Source organism: Strix aluco, chromosome 6 (genome assembly GCF_031877795.1).
Source record: "Strix aluco isolate bStrAlu1 chromosome 6, bStrAlu1.hap1, whole genome shotgun sequence".
NCBI classification, from domain to species: Eukaryota; Metazoa; Chordata; class Aves; order Strigiformes; family Strigidae; genus Strix; species Strix aluco.
In genome coordinates, this window is record NC_133936.1 from 13,165,237 (window position 1) to 13,179,094 (window position 13,858).

Below are 13,858 nucleotides of genomic sequence, written 5' to 3' on the forward strand. Positions count from 1 at the left end.
ACTGAATGAAATCATAGCTGAGATTTAGATAGGTCACTGCTCTACTAAGCCAGTTCTGTTGACCCCCAACAAAGCTTCAAGCACCTTTATGGCTGATAGAAGGGATACTTAGTACCTTATAGAACTGAATTTTATGTTGTAGATTCATAGAAAAATTCAGGTCAGAAAGGCCTTCTGGAGGTCTGTAGTCCAACATTCTGCTCAAAGCAGGGCTAGCTTCAAAATCAGATCAGGTTGCTTCAATCCTTGCCAAGTTTTGAAAATCTCCAAGGGTGAAGATTGAACAGCCCCTATGGGCCCCTGTCTCCGTGATGCACTAGTCCCACTGAGATGATTTTTTTCTGTATTTCCAATCAGTATTTCCCTTGGTGCAGCTTGTGACTGTTGCCTTTTTTTCTCTTGCTGTGCATCTCTGAGAAAAGTCTGCATCTGTCTTCTCTGATGGATTAAGATGGTGGAAGACTGCAATTATATCCCCTCTTGGCCTTCTCCAGGCTAAACAAACCAGTTGCCCCAGCATCTCCTGTACATCCATCCGCTGCTCTGGTCCCGTAACTGTCTTAGCAGTCCTTCTCTGGAGTCTCTTCAGGTTGCCAGTAGCTGTTGTTCTGCAGGCCCCAAACTCCAGCCACAGGGTTGTTTGCTCAGCCCTCAGCCTGACCTGGGGCACGGGGTACTTCTGACCCGGATGCAACATTTTGCATTTGCTTTTGTTGAACATCATGAGGGTCCTGCTAGCTTGTTCCTCCAGTTTGTTGAGGTCCTTCTGAATGAAAACCCTGCTTCCCAGTGTATCAACCACTCCTCCAGTTTGGGTGTCACTTGATGAGGTTGTGTTGTGTCTCAGCAGCCAGGGCCATATGGCATAGCAGCAGGGTAACATATTGACTGAGTCAGAAAGTGAGAATTTTCAGTTTATCTGGCAGGAATAGAATTTTTGATAATTGTTGACCAGGATTCATGGAATATTTTTGGCCACTAGACTAGACTGAATGCACAATATACTTTGCAGTACATGTTATGCGAATTAGAAATATATACAGTAATTGTATTTTGATTATACATATCTAAATATGTTTTTGTCTAGTAAAGGTATTTCTGATGGACAACTTTGCATGGAAAATAAGTAGAAAATAGATAATCCGTAATATATAATTATATATACATATAGGAAGTGGTAGGAATTATCTGAATAGAATTATAACAGCGCACTGCTCAATACCTGTGACTCAATACCTGACTCAATATCTGACCCTGCTCGCCTCAGCCACCCTGATCCGTGCTGCTGCACTGTGTGCCTTCACAAGTCACTATGAAGCTCTTCCTTGCGTTGCTGTTGTGCCTTATATTTGAGATGCCACCACTATATGTTGTGATGGCCAAGCTGAAGGAAGGATGTGATGTTTCGGAGAAGTTACCGGGTCTTTGGTTGTTGCAAATGCAAAGCAGAAAGCTTCTCTCTCAGTGCACTAGCCCACTCTGCTGCAATCATTTTTCTTTATTGACATCCCTGGCTGTGCCGGCGAAGGGAAGCAGACACTCTCCGTTAGGAAGCAGGGCAGTGTACAGCCTAATGCGACAGTGTTCTTAGCTTTCTGTTAATGTAATGTTTGTGGTATCCCACAAGCTCTTTGCTGAGGTACTGCAAGAAAAAAGGTGGCTGTCTCTCCCCTTTTTTCTTTAACAAAAACAGGCCACACACTGTAGTAACATCCAACCCAACCTCTTCCTGGTGTTTAGGTTTACCAACAATAAAATAGCAATGAATATTCATATTCTACATATTACTAGCTCTTCTTAGGACAGCTCAGCCTAGGCCCAAGATTCCCTTTCATCACAGAACTGCTTCCACCACCCTTCTTTTTGTGTGGGAGAGAAGCCTCAATGAATCAGGCAGTGTAAAGGGCAGAGAGGGATCTCTGTGGGAGACCTCCATCTCTTTATACTTCACAAGGAGGTTTCCCTAATGCAGGGCCTTCCATTGCATTGCCAAGTCACAAAGGGGTACATTGCAGTTCAAGAGGGAACATAGCTACAACCTGCAGAGCTAAGCTACGTTCCCCTAAAGTAGCAGGCAGAGCTGTTGGGTTTAAGGTTACATTTCAGGTTTGTTGTTGAGAAATATCTCAGCCTGTGAAATTATACCTACCCTGTGTAGGAATTTGAAGCAATGTTTTCCCAAAGGACATGGATCTGTCTGCATCAGTTCCAGTGGACCTCTTTCTTAAGAGAGGAAAGACTCTGTGACTCGGTCACAACCATCATAGGTGAAGCTACGATACAGTTTCTTTTCTAAGCCCTTATTTTTAATACCTGTCTGAAAATCTGCAAAATGGAGGCTTGAAATTTAAGATAATTGGTCTCCACCCAAAGGTAAAAATATGCTTTTAAAAGCAGTTCATATTTTGATTGAGAAGACTAAAAAAGTTTCATTTTAAAAAATATTCTTTTTTCTCCTGACCTTTTAGTTTAAACAGCCCTGCAGCCAAAGTGGGTGAGATTTGAAAGTCAATTGGCTTTGATTTGAATTATAAGCATCTGAATATCACACACTGAGTAGGTACAGTATGGGTTTTAGTTAAGTTCATTAAAAACATGCAAGTGTGGAAGGACACTGTATTAACAGAGTGCTATGAACTTCTTAAGTCCTCAGAATGGCTTTCCAGGTCATGAATTCCAAATGCTACAGGAGAATTACAATCTACGAACAGATACTCAGTTTTACCAGCATGTTCACATTCCCACTACACTGAGAACTGCATTTTCCAAATCAGACACTGCAAGCTGCATTATCAATACATTGGTCATCACATAAGCAGGTGGAGGAAGGAATGCTATTACTTTCAAAACTGCTCACATTTAGACCCAGACTTTACAGCAGAGCACAGCTCACTGAACATAAGAGTTTGTTGTATAAGTGGGTCCCTGTAAAGCTTTTTAATGTAGCTGTTTAAAGGAAAATTAAACTAGTGCAAGATACTGCAAAGGTTGTAATGGGAACTCGTAGTGTTGAGCTCACCTTTGAGCTGAATTGCCTAAGGTTGGGTATGAAGTCAGTAGATAAGCTGCCAACACTCCTGAATTCACTTTCCATTCAAATCTGGTTCTTGTACAGAGCATTCAGTGAGATGTCTGATGTGCCAAACAACGTGTCTTTAAATTAAAGCTGAAGTCTAATTGTAAAGGTACCTATATGCTCCAGGGAAAAAAATCCCACTTGCATTTGCCAAGGAAGTTTTCAGTCCCTCAGATAATATATATCTAGGAGCACCATAAAGGTGTTCAGTGCTAGGTTTTACACTTCCAGTCTCAAGGCAGAAGTAATTTCCAATAAACACAGCCTCTAGGCTCAGAGCTTGAGTTAGAGGAGTGGGGAAAGCAGTTTCTGATGTAGTATCAAACCTCCTAATGGTGTTGTTAAAAACTAATTTTTCACCGCTCCTTTTATTTGCCAACAAATAGGTGACTGCTAGGTGCTGTATATCTTACTGCAGTGTGGATGTTCACTGGGCAATGACAAGTGTCTCAGGTTAACATTCCCTCCCTCCTGGTATATCATGCAGTTAACTCAACTTTTATGTTTCATGAGTCTTTGTCTGCAAACAAGGAACTTTCTACTTCTGTGAGACTCAGTGGGAATACTCAGGCCTGCCTCTATTAAGTATGATGACATTTGCCAGCTTCCTCATGTCGAGTGACATATGAAAACTGGCAATTAATAGTACCTGGCTTCAAGGGGAGAAACAATTGTGTATCACTTGTCTGTAGGCAGCAGAGGCTTCAGATGTAATTCTTTGAAAATAAAGCAGTTGTCCCAATTTAAGCTCATTTCATTTCTTTCCAAAGAAGTGAAATACAGTCGCTCCGGTGATGGTGTCAAGTCATTCCTCTGTATTATTCTATTTGTTCCATCACAGCCTCTTCTCTCCAGGGAGCTCATTTGTATTGTCTTGCTTTCAGGTCATCTGACTCTTAGTTCATGTCAAGGATTTAACTTTGCCTTCTCCTTAGTATAAATTAAAACGTAACTGTCACCACCAGACTGAGCCTGGAAACCACAACTGTGACTATTTAGCAACCTATTTTAAATTCAAGGAAAAAGCCATGTACCTAAATATTTTATGGTTATTGGCCATTTGGCTTCAGATATAGATCTCAGGCTAAAGCTTACTATCACTATTGCTGCATGCCACTGCTTTTGAGTATTTGCTGATAGTATATTTAGAAATGCTTTTTTTTCCCCTTTTGAGAAAACACTGCATCATCTACAAGGGAGTTTGGGCTCCACTTGAGTCAGTCTCTTGCACTGGCATAAAGTTGTAAAAAACATTTTGCTGCGTATATTTTGACTGTTTTCCCTATGGCAACCCCACTTCTCACCTTGCGGTGCTACAGGGAAATAAAACTTGTAGTCAGACACTGAAGTGACTGGCTGAACGTATCTGCCCAGATCTAAATTTAAGCATAATTTAAAATTTTTGCCGCTGACATATGGACTTTCCCCTTCCCTCAGTCTATGTGAAATATGGTCTGGCCATCTACAGCAAAATTACTTTTCTAATGAGACTGCTACTACTGTGGAATCGTGGTCTAGAGATCAAGCGTGGGTGAATGTTGTCACCTACCCTCTCGACGATGAGGCGGGAGTCAAGATTTGCCTCCAGATCTCCCCCTAAAACATCTACTGGTAAAGCTTATCCGAATGTTCACAACAGCTCGAGTTCAAACAGGTCTGCACCTCCAGTTCAGTCATAAACTGATGGATTATCTGTGTGCAAATGCAGACTAACACAGCCTGGTCCAGTTAGGCTGCGAAATGCAATGCTAGCTGCGATTCGGGTACTGTCTTCGGGTGACCTGACTCACAAAAAGCCTAGGACTGAGCTCTTCTTACCCCACAGAGCTCTGTCCTACACTCACAGGTCCTTGTCCCCACCGGTGCCCAACAGCACACTTCTATCCTGCCTTCCTCTGCCCTAAAGCCCCAAGTCCTCCCATCCCTCTTAGTTTGGTTCCTGCTCCCCACAGCTTGCGTCCCTGCTCGGTGTAACTCTCCCCGTCTCTGCACGGCTGTCTGAAGGCAGCCACGGTGGCTCCTGGCCTCTGCAGGCAGTGGCTGCCGGTCCTGCACAGGCAGCGCTCTCCCAGCCGTGGGTTTCGCCCCCACTCCCTCCAGCCACCTCCCGCGAAAGCGGTGCCAGACCTGCCGCTGCCCAAGCCGCCGGCTGGCCACGCCGCCTGCTCCCACGTGTGCTACACAAACCCACAGCGTGTGCGGGCACCCGCGTAGATCGGTCACGCTCGGCTACGGGGGTGCCACCCTGGCCCCGGGGGACGCTCCGGGCCGGCGGGGGCCGGGCGGCTCGGCTCGGCTCGACTCGGCTCGGCGCGGAAGGGCTGGGCTGGGCTGGGCTGGGCGCGGCGCGGCGCCCGGTGTCACCGGGAGGCACTAGCAGCACCTAGTGGTAAAAGCCGGCCCGAGCGGCGGCGGGGGCGCGCAGCGCGGGGCACGGGGCTCCGCCAAACACCCCTTTTCTGGGGTGAAACTGCGCTCTGCGCTGGGAACAAACGGCCCGCGGGGGAGCGGAGGGACAAGCCAGGAGAAAAGCAGAGTAAAGGGGGGTTCTCCAGCAGAGGTGGCTCTGGACAGAGGTAGAGGGGCGGCGAACAACCGTGGCGAGTCTTGCCAAGAGCTCAGTCTCTGCCAAGCCCGGAACAGGAACCCGGTACATCCTCTCCCTCGCGAGGCTTAGGATTTGGAGACTGAAAACAAATTGTTTGATATAGATCCCTTCACATGCAATACGCTGACTTTTCCCATGGCATTTCTATCTGTTTCAAAGAATCTGAACTGCACTGCTTTGCGACACAAGCCCTTTACTTAAAGGATTTGAGCAGTTTCCCTGTCTGGCCAGTGATTTTGGAGACATCATGCTGTGTAACAGCATTAAAGTATGAGAACCTGAGCGTCCAAGGAAACATTACAGGACATTCGTGGGTCTCTGAGCAATGCATGCACACAGACAACCAACAGAATTACTGCCAGCTTTGGGGGAAGAACAGCAAAATAGTAGCAGGAAAATGCTAGAAGATGTGAGGGCAAACACTCAATCTTTTCTTTAATAGAGAAGTGCTATCCCTTAGATCTTTAAATGTTGACAGACACTGGGAAAAAAACAGTTTATGTGGTCTCATGCTACTTACTGTTCAGTGCTCAGCGCCTCATCTACAAGTCTTAGGAGGAAGAAAGGTTGGGCTGAGCCTTCTGGAAATTACATGTGGAGTTGTGGCATTTGGTGAGGTGTCTTATCCTGTAGGCTCAGGTAACCAAACCACCACAGCAACCCTGAGAAGCAAAGCCAGCAGTGCCCCAGCACAGCAGTGCAGCCTCGCGCTGTGTTCTGCTCCGAACAACCAGGCTGCTGTACATCTTTATTTAAAATTAATTTACTAAATTGAAAGATATCATGCTGCGTGTTAGGGAGAGGAGGAGCTTGACTGTTATTTACTAGTCATGTGTAAATTAAGACAGTACCCTGAGAAGATGCTACCACAACAAATCAGCTAGGGGTTTTCTGTGGGTCTTCAGAAGAGATGGACAAAGAGGGGCAGGTGCGATGCCGCTATGCGTGGGGCAGTTTGCTCAGCCCCTGCTGGGCTGTGCCTGGCTCGAGGCTTGTCCCTAAGTTTGAGTGTCAAGCAGAATACAAAGCCACACCGCAATTATTTTGTACCCATTACCTGTCCTCAACTTTCCGGTACAGGTTTTAAAATGGAAATCAGATCGAAAACACTATACATATAAATAATGTATTGACTGTTTCATACAAGCTGTATCCAAAAACGTGTTACTGCATGAGCAGATGCAGAGATGTAGTTACCTGATCAAGGAATGACTGAGAAATTAAGGACAGGCAAACAATTACGTATTGTATAATGACCATTGCAGTGGATCTATGCTGTTACTTCTCTGAGATGTGAACTGGGAGAACACCCACTGCCACCACAATTGGCTGTCATCGCATTGATGAGCCATCATACAATCCCACTGTTTATATATAGCTATAACATACTGTCAACATGAATGACTGAATCAGTTTACCGGAGGAAAAAATCCCAGTCTCATTAGATACGCACACATACATATGCAATGGCACCCATGCAGGCCATTCTATTTGGGGATTCAGCTGATAAATAACCGAGGCTCTTATCTTGCGATTTTTAAATGTCACTAAACCAGCCCAGATGTATTTTTATCCTTTTCCTGGCTGCTCGTCCATCAGCAGAGATCATCCTACGGCTTTGTGCGGCCGCCGCTACCGGCGTGCAGGCACTGTGCACGCCGCGGGGACACCGCGGCACACCAGCCACTCGCAAAAACACCTTTGATGCAGCCCCCCAACACCCCCCAGCGCTCCCCGAGGGCGCCCCGGGGGGCTCGCGGGCCGCGGGCGCGGAGGGGAGCGGAGCGGGCGGCGCTGCCGCCGGGCAGCGCATAGCGGCGCTGCTTCTGCTTTAGCGCTCCGCGCCGCCTACGCGCCTCGCCGCGGATTTTCCGCCGCCGTCTACCGCTTCGGCGTGAGCAAACTTTGACCTTCCCTCCCCTCGGGTTCATTTCGACCCCGTTCGCCCCCGGCGAGCCGGCGGACATCGCGACGGGGAGACGCAGCCTCGGCCCGACCGCCGGGTGAGGGGAGCAGCGCCGGGCCCGGGCACAGCGCTCCGCCCGGGGCTCGCCGCAAGCGCTGCCGGGCGGCGTCTGCACCGCAGCCCCGCAGCCCCTCAGCCCGGCCGGAGGGCCCGCGGCGCGACTGCCAGCCCCAGCCCGGCGGCTCCCCCGCGCCCCGCTCCCGTCCCATCCCAGCCCCGGCCGCTGCCGGCCCTGCGCCTTCCAGCGGGGAGGGAAGGGGGGGGATTTAAATGCAAACGGCGCTCCGCCGCTGGCTCTTATCTGGTGCCTCTCCTCCACCCTCAGCCCTCCCCACGCCGGTGGCACTTGAACCTGCCCGTCCCAGAAGTGTGCCAGCCCCCTATCCCCAACCCCCCCGGGCCAGCCCCCGCCCCCTGCCGGGGGCCCGGCAGCGGAGAGCCACCCTGCTTCCCTGGACCCCCCGCCGGCCCGGGGGGAGGGCGGCGAGGGCGGTTCGCCTGCGAAGAAATGCCCCGTTGAACTTTGAATACATTAGTTGACATCAGTGCGAGTTGGGGCTGCCAGCCCCTAGCTCCCTCCTCCTTCCCTACCTCCTCCTCCTCCGCCTCCTCCCCCTCCTCCCCCCGGTCTCCGATGGAAAGAGTTGAAGCGGCGCTGATCGGAGCCGCCGGGAAGAGGCAGCGGAGCGCAGGGGAGGACTTCGGTCCCAACTCCGGCCGCGCCGCGGGGACGCTGCCCGCCGCCGCTCGCATGGCCCGAGGCGGCGCTCCCTGAGCGCGGGGCTGGCGAGAGCCGCCGCTCCGCTCCGCTCCCCTCCGAGCGCCGAGCCGAGCCGCGCCGCCGCTGCCCCCGCTCCTGCGGCAGCCGGAGCGCGATGTGCCGGTGAGCCCCGCACCGGGAGCCCGGCGGCCACCCCGTAAGCGCGGCGCGGCGGCGGGCCGGGGGGCGGGCGGGCGGCGGGCCCGGCCGCGGGGAGGGGGCGCGCAAACTTCCCAACTTGGCGGGGGGCCGGGGCGAGCGGGCTGCGCTGGGATGGGGGTCCCGGAGAAGTGGGGAGCCCCGGGGAGATGGGGAGCCCCGGGCTGCTGCGCGGCCCTGCGGCGGCCGGCGCGGAGCACTGCCGCGGGGTGATGAAGGGGCCGGGGGCAGCCTGCGGGTCGCGGGGGGGTGTTTGTGCCCGGCGCTCCGTGCGCCGTCCTCCTGCTCCCCGCGGGCTGCGGAGCGAAAGGGGCTTTTTCTTGTCGCTGTTTTTGCAGTCCGGCAGCGCTGGAGAGGACGCTAGGTAGGAGGTGGCAGTGGAGGTGGTTTCTTTGCTCTTTCTCCCCCACCTCTCTCCCTCCCAGCTCTCCCTAAACCCGCTGAGCGGGGCTGTGACGAAAGGGAAGGGGGTGCAGTGGTGGGAAGCCGGATAGCCTACACGGAGGGATATTAATGATTTTTTTTTTTTTCAGATGGTAATTTGTCTTTGTGGTAGGGGTGGCCCATTAGATTTCAGCTCACGTCCTGATGGAGATCAAAAGCGAAGGGGAGAGGGAGAGGGAAGCAGAGAGCCTTGTGCAGCTCCTTAGCTCCCAGTATTGTTAGAAACTTATGGGGCAGGGGGAGGATTCCCAGAAACAACCTTTGTCGATCCAGTTCCAACACCCACACCAAAAGTTGGAGCTCTGTATTTTCTAGCACTACCCTCTGCTCGTCGGTGCTTCCCAGGAGCACACTTACTGTTACGCCTCAGAGGAAACAAACAAAAGGTGTGCTTGCCAAGTCTGTACTGAACCTGTCTGTTCATGGGCTTTTAGGTGGAGCCTAAGTATAGAGGAGTAGCTAGGTCCTAAAGGTTCACTGTCCTCTGTTGGCTCAGTTTAGACTCTTAGATAATTTCCTGTCCTTAAAAAAGGTCTCCAAACATGGTAGATGCCAGGTCCCGGTTTTTTTGTTTGTTTTGTTTTTATTTTTGGTTGGGTTTAAATTTTTTTCTTTTTTTTTTTCCCTTTGAACTATTTATGTATAGATATATTGGTTTGGGATCATAGTAAAGTTTAATTTTTTGTTGTGCAAGTGCTCCCTCTCATTACAGAAAATACTTCTTTTCCTAAATTATAGTCTGAGCGGCAAGAGGTTAGCTCTCTTTGCCTCTGGATGGGTTCAGTGGTAGGCTGAGACCCCAAGCCGACTGCACTGCGAACAAAATAGAAACCAACTAATCTAAAAGTTATGATGGGCTTTGATTCTTACTGCTGTTTGAGATCAGTAGAGATCCTGGGTGAATGAAGGCAAGGAGGAGGAGTGAGAGTAGCTGGAACAAGCTACTCATACAGAAAAGTGCTTTCTTTGATTATATGTGTGATTTGTAAGCACCCAAGGGAGAAAACTGGTCATAAACTGCAGAGAAGGTGGCAATGGGAAAAAGAAAAATCCTACTGATATTTAACCAGATTTTTTAATAGACATTTCATTTTTAAACAGTCACTTGAATAATCCATATCTTTTTTCATTTTTTCTCCCTCTTGGACTAAAACTTTTCTATTCAGATTGGATTGGATGATAAGTAGACTCTGCACTAGGCAGGCTATAGTAGGGGTTCTCTGCATTTTGTTATGCCTCTTGCCTTTTCAGTGAAGTGGAGGCAATTTCTCCTTTTTTTCTCTCTATCTTGCCTTCTTTCCTCAGAGAGGTTAAGTTTTTGTCCTCCCTGTCAGGGACATGTTAATCCTGAAGTCACTGGGAGGGGGGGGGGGGGGGGGGGGAAGATTCCGCCATTCAGAATATAGATATTTGCTTTGTTCATTCCCCCAACCCGCTAGGCTGATGGAATTGGCAGTGGCTGCCCCCCTGTGACCTCCCTCCCTTCCCGCAAAGAGCTGGAGCAACCAGGGAGGAGAAAATGTGCAAACTTCAGGGAGTGAAAAAGCACAACCCCAGAAGACAAAAGGCTTGAACAGAGATGTAGGAGATGAGGGTCTGTGTGGGGAATGACTTTTAACAAGGTGGCCCCCATCAGTTCATACAGACTTGAAGAGATGACACGGGGGTGGGTTCAGTAGGAAAACGTGTAGCCTGACAGAAACTCCATACAGGTGGTGCCATGGGATTTAGTTGCTTTGCGACAAGATGAAAAAAGTGCCCAAACAAAATGGCTTTGGTCATCCAATATGATCATCCTTTATTCTCCAGGCAGACAGCTGACTTGGGGGAACATACCTCCAGACTTTACTGTCTTTGCTTCTTACCTTGTAGTCAGTTTAAAGTCCTGCTTGACTTGGGCTGAGACAGGATGGATCCTTGTTAGAGGAAATGTTTCTGGAGAGCAATCTCACTCTGTGATATTAAACATGGCTTGACAGTGGATTTCTATTTTAGTCAGGATTAATAATCATGCGAGCAGTCATGCTAGGGTTAAATAAGACCATCTGCATGAATGTGTTTTCCTGAAAACAAATAGATGACATGTAAAGTTTCTGTGTGAAGTCTAGGCTGTTGCCTTGCTGTTTGGCAAAAGGGGGCAGTATCAAACAATACCACAAAGCAATCCGCTGCGCGGCTGCCTGTCTGCCTTGAGTACTGATGTGTGCTCTGTCTACTGGGATCTGGGAATTTGGGGTGTTAGCCGGTAGCCCTTATTCAGGTGATTCCTTGTAAAGACATCAGGGAGATTAATTGACTGCGTAAAAGATGCAGTCTCTGTCATTGTTTTACTTCGTGGCTGCATCACTTCCGTATGCCGGTTTGACCAGTGAAAGCTTGGAAATTAAGGACAATGCTGTATGATTGGAAAGCTACTTGTGTTCATGTTAAGTACTGACTGTACTTATCATGCAGTAACCTTAACCTGTTCTTACTCCACTGATTTTAGGAAGAGCATGATGAAGCCCTAGCTTTGGATTGCTGTTCATATAAATGCCCTCCAAGGAATTGTCATCACTGTTTTCTGTAGTAAGAAAACCAAACATTTTCTTCTCTAAATTTAACTTTCTTTGAGAACTCATTTGTTTCCAGCCTAGAGAAATATATTGATCCATCTTATAAAATATTGGTTTTAGAATACATTTAAAAGCCTTTTCACCTTTTATTTATCTATATGCCTGGAATCATTAGATTAGTATTTCTCAGTTCATTTTTTACTGAGAGTCATTGGTAATTTTACTGAGGGTCTGTCATCAGAAAGCCATGCACTGGATTCCAGCTTTGTCAGGTCTCCTAAGTGTTGCTCACTGCCTTGATGGCACGAGCTGCAGCAGCAAGTGTGGACCAGCCTCAAGAGAGCTGGGAAGCGGTGAAGAATAAGGAGTCTGTCACAGTAATGTGAAGATGTTCCACTGCTGGGGCAGTGCCAAGAGTTTAGGTGCAGTCCAGTGTGAAGTCTGCGACTGGATTTGCCTCGCTTCAGATCATGCCCAACTAGATAATTTCTGGTGTAAAACTGAAAAAGGGAAATTTAATCCTCTACAGATAGTGATGAGGCAATTCAGAACTGTTCTCTAGGGGTGAAATTCATTGGTGTTGGTTGTGCAGCAGATACATAGTATCAAGTCATGATGAGATTGCAAAGTCAGTCTTAAGTGGTGGTCTTATCTTTTACAGACTGAATACTGTGAAGGTGAACTGTCACTATTTTAGGTTGAATCCTAGTGATTTAGTGCAAGAGACAAACCATGAAGTGTTAACAGTGCTATCCCTGCTATGCCTTGAAATGGGCTGTGTCCGAATATGAGCGTTGTTGACTTTGAGGATCAAGTCAACAGCTCTTTGTTATCGTTCTGTTGCTTTTTTTTCTTTTTAAGGGGGAAAAAACCAATTCACTGAAGGGAGTGTGTCAGCTAGTCTTACTGTAGGGTTTGTTTCTCTTCCTTTTACACTGTGGGCTGCTGCGTCCTTCAGCATGCCCAGTACCATGACTCATCCCATCTCTGTCCATGGTGGCAATTTTCATGAGTTTTGGTGGGAGCTGTCTGAATACGAGATACAAGACTTTGACAGGTATTTGAGCCTACAACTTGTGTGGACAGTGCCTTGCTTGCTAGAGATTATTCTTCAAGCACAGTTAGCCTCAGTATTTATTTCACCTCTGTTCTCATTGTTGTCCAGAAAAATACTGCATGACAGCAGCGAATTTCTTACCCCAGGCTCAAAACATGTGAGCAAAGTGCAGCAGAGCTCTGACAGCACAACTGTGACTTTTGGTATGCAAGGTCTCCTTGACTACAGCGCTACGACTCCCAAAGTTACTTCAGCTTCAGCACTCACATAAAGCACAAATTTGTAAGGCCCACACAAAATCACTCAAAGTGATTTTCTGATGTGTGTATGAGTAGTGATACTCTAGAAGTATTACTGTTATCAAATATGTATCTACAAACCAAACGGGTTTGTTTTGTTTTGGAATATAATAAGTCTGGGAGGTGATTTGCATGTGAAGGATGTTACCAAGTTACAGAGTATGACTCTGAATTGGTGACAGGGCTATTCATGTGCTTATGATTAAGGATATACCAAAGCGCTGTCCTGGTTAAGGACTGGTGTGTCTTTATTTACTTTTTAGTGGGCTTTAAATGAGATAATAAGTAAACATGCCGATTACTAGTCTTAATCCGCAAATCAACGGTGAACACCTTGGGAGTTTATAAATCATCTATATAATTTCATTGTTTTTCAGTAAGGGGTCATTTGTGGAGAGAGCACAGGATGTTTTCTTCCTAGAAGCTGCTGTGAAGGAGCTTGATCTTACAAGGTGCTACATGTTCTTCATTCTTGTTAATGCGTCTCCGGGAAACAGCACCCTACATGATCAGACCCTGAGAAACACAAACCGTAGCAGTGTCTGACCTCTGTGGGTCACCTGCTTTGTTGAGCAGGCTAAATGCTTGTGGGCTTGCTAGTCTTAACATATAACGTACTCCCTATTAGGCTGTTGCTGGAAGCCAAATAAATTGCAGAGTGCCAGTTTCAAAGGTTTGACTTTATCCATTGTGCAGCAACACGTGACCAGCTGGGATGTAGCAACCTGCAGAGAAGAACCATAGTCATCAGTTTTGTCTCTGCCAAATATTGTGCTGCACTCAAAAGCTTAATCATAACTTCAAACCCATGAGGCAGCCTCCGTAACTGGGAATAGCATGTGAGGGTCTGGTGATGCCAAACGGATCCTCCAGTAGCCTTGAACCCTCCGTGCTATGGAGGACATACCTTGACGCTGGATATGCCCAGATGTTA

General features: G+C 48.1%; 1 protein-coding gene across 10 annotated transcripts in view; it reads left to right on the forward strand.

Moving 5' to 3' along the window:
* The first annotated feature begins 8,299 nt into the window (after positions 1–8,299).
* Positions 8,300–13,858, forward strand: part of SEMA5B (semaphorin 5B) — a 291,486-nt gene continuing 285,927 nt past the window's right edge. For 8 of the 10 annotated variants that reach the window (XM_074828744.1, XM_074828741.1, XM_074828740.1 and 5 more), the window contains exon 1: positions 8,300–8,567. The gene's annotated coding sequence lies outside the window, so the exon portion shown is untranslated. The remainder of the gene's footprint in view (positions 8,568–13,858) is intronic. The other 2 variants (XM_074828734.1, XM_074828736.1) reach the window with 1 other exon arrangement.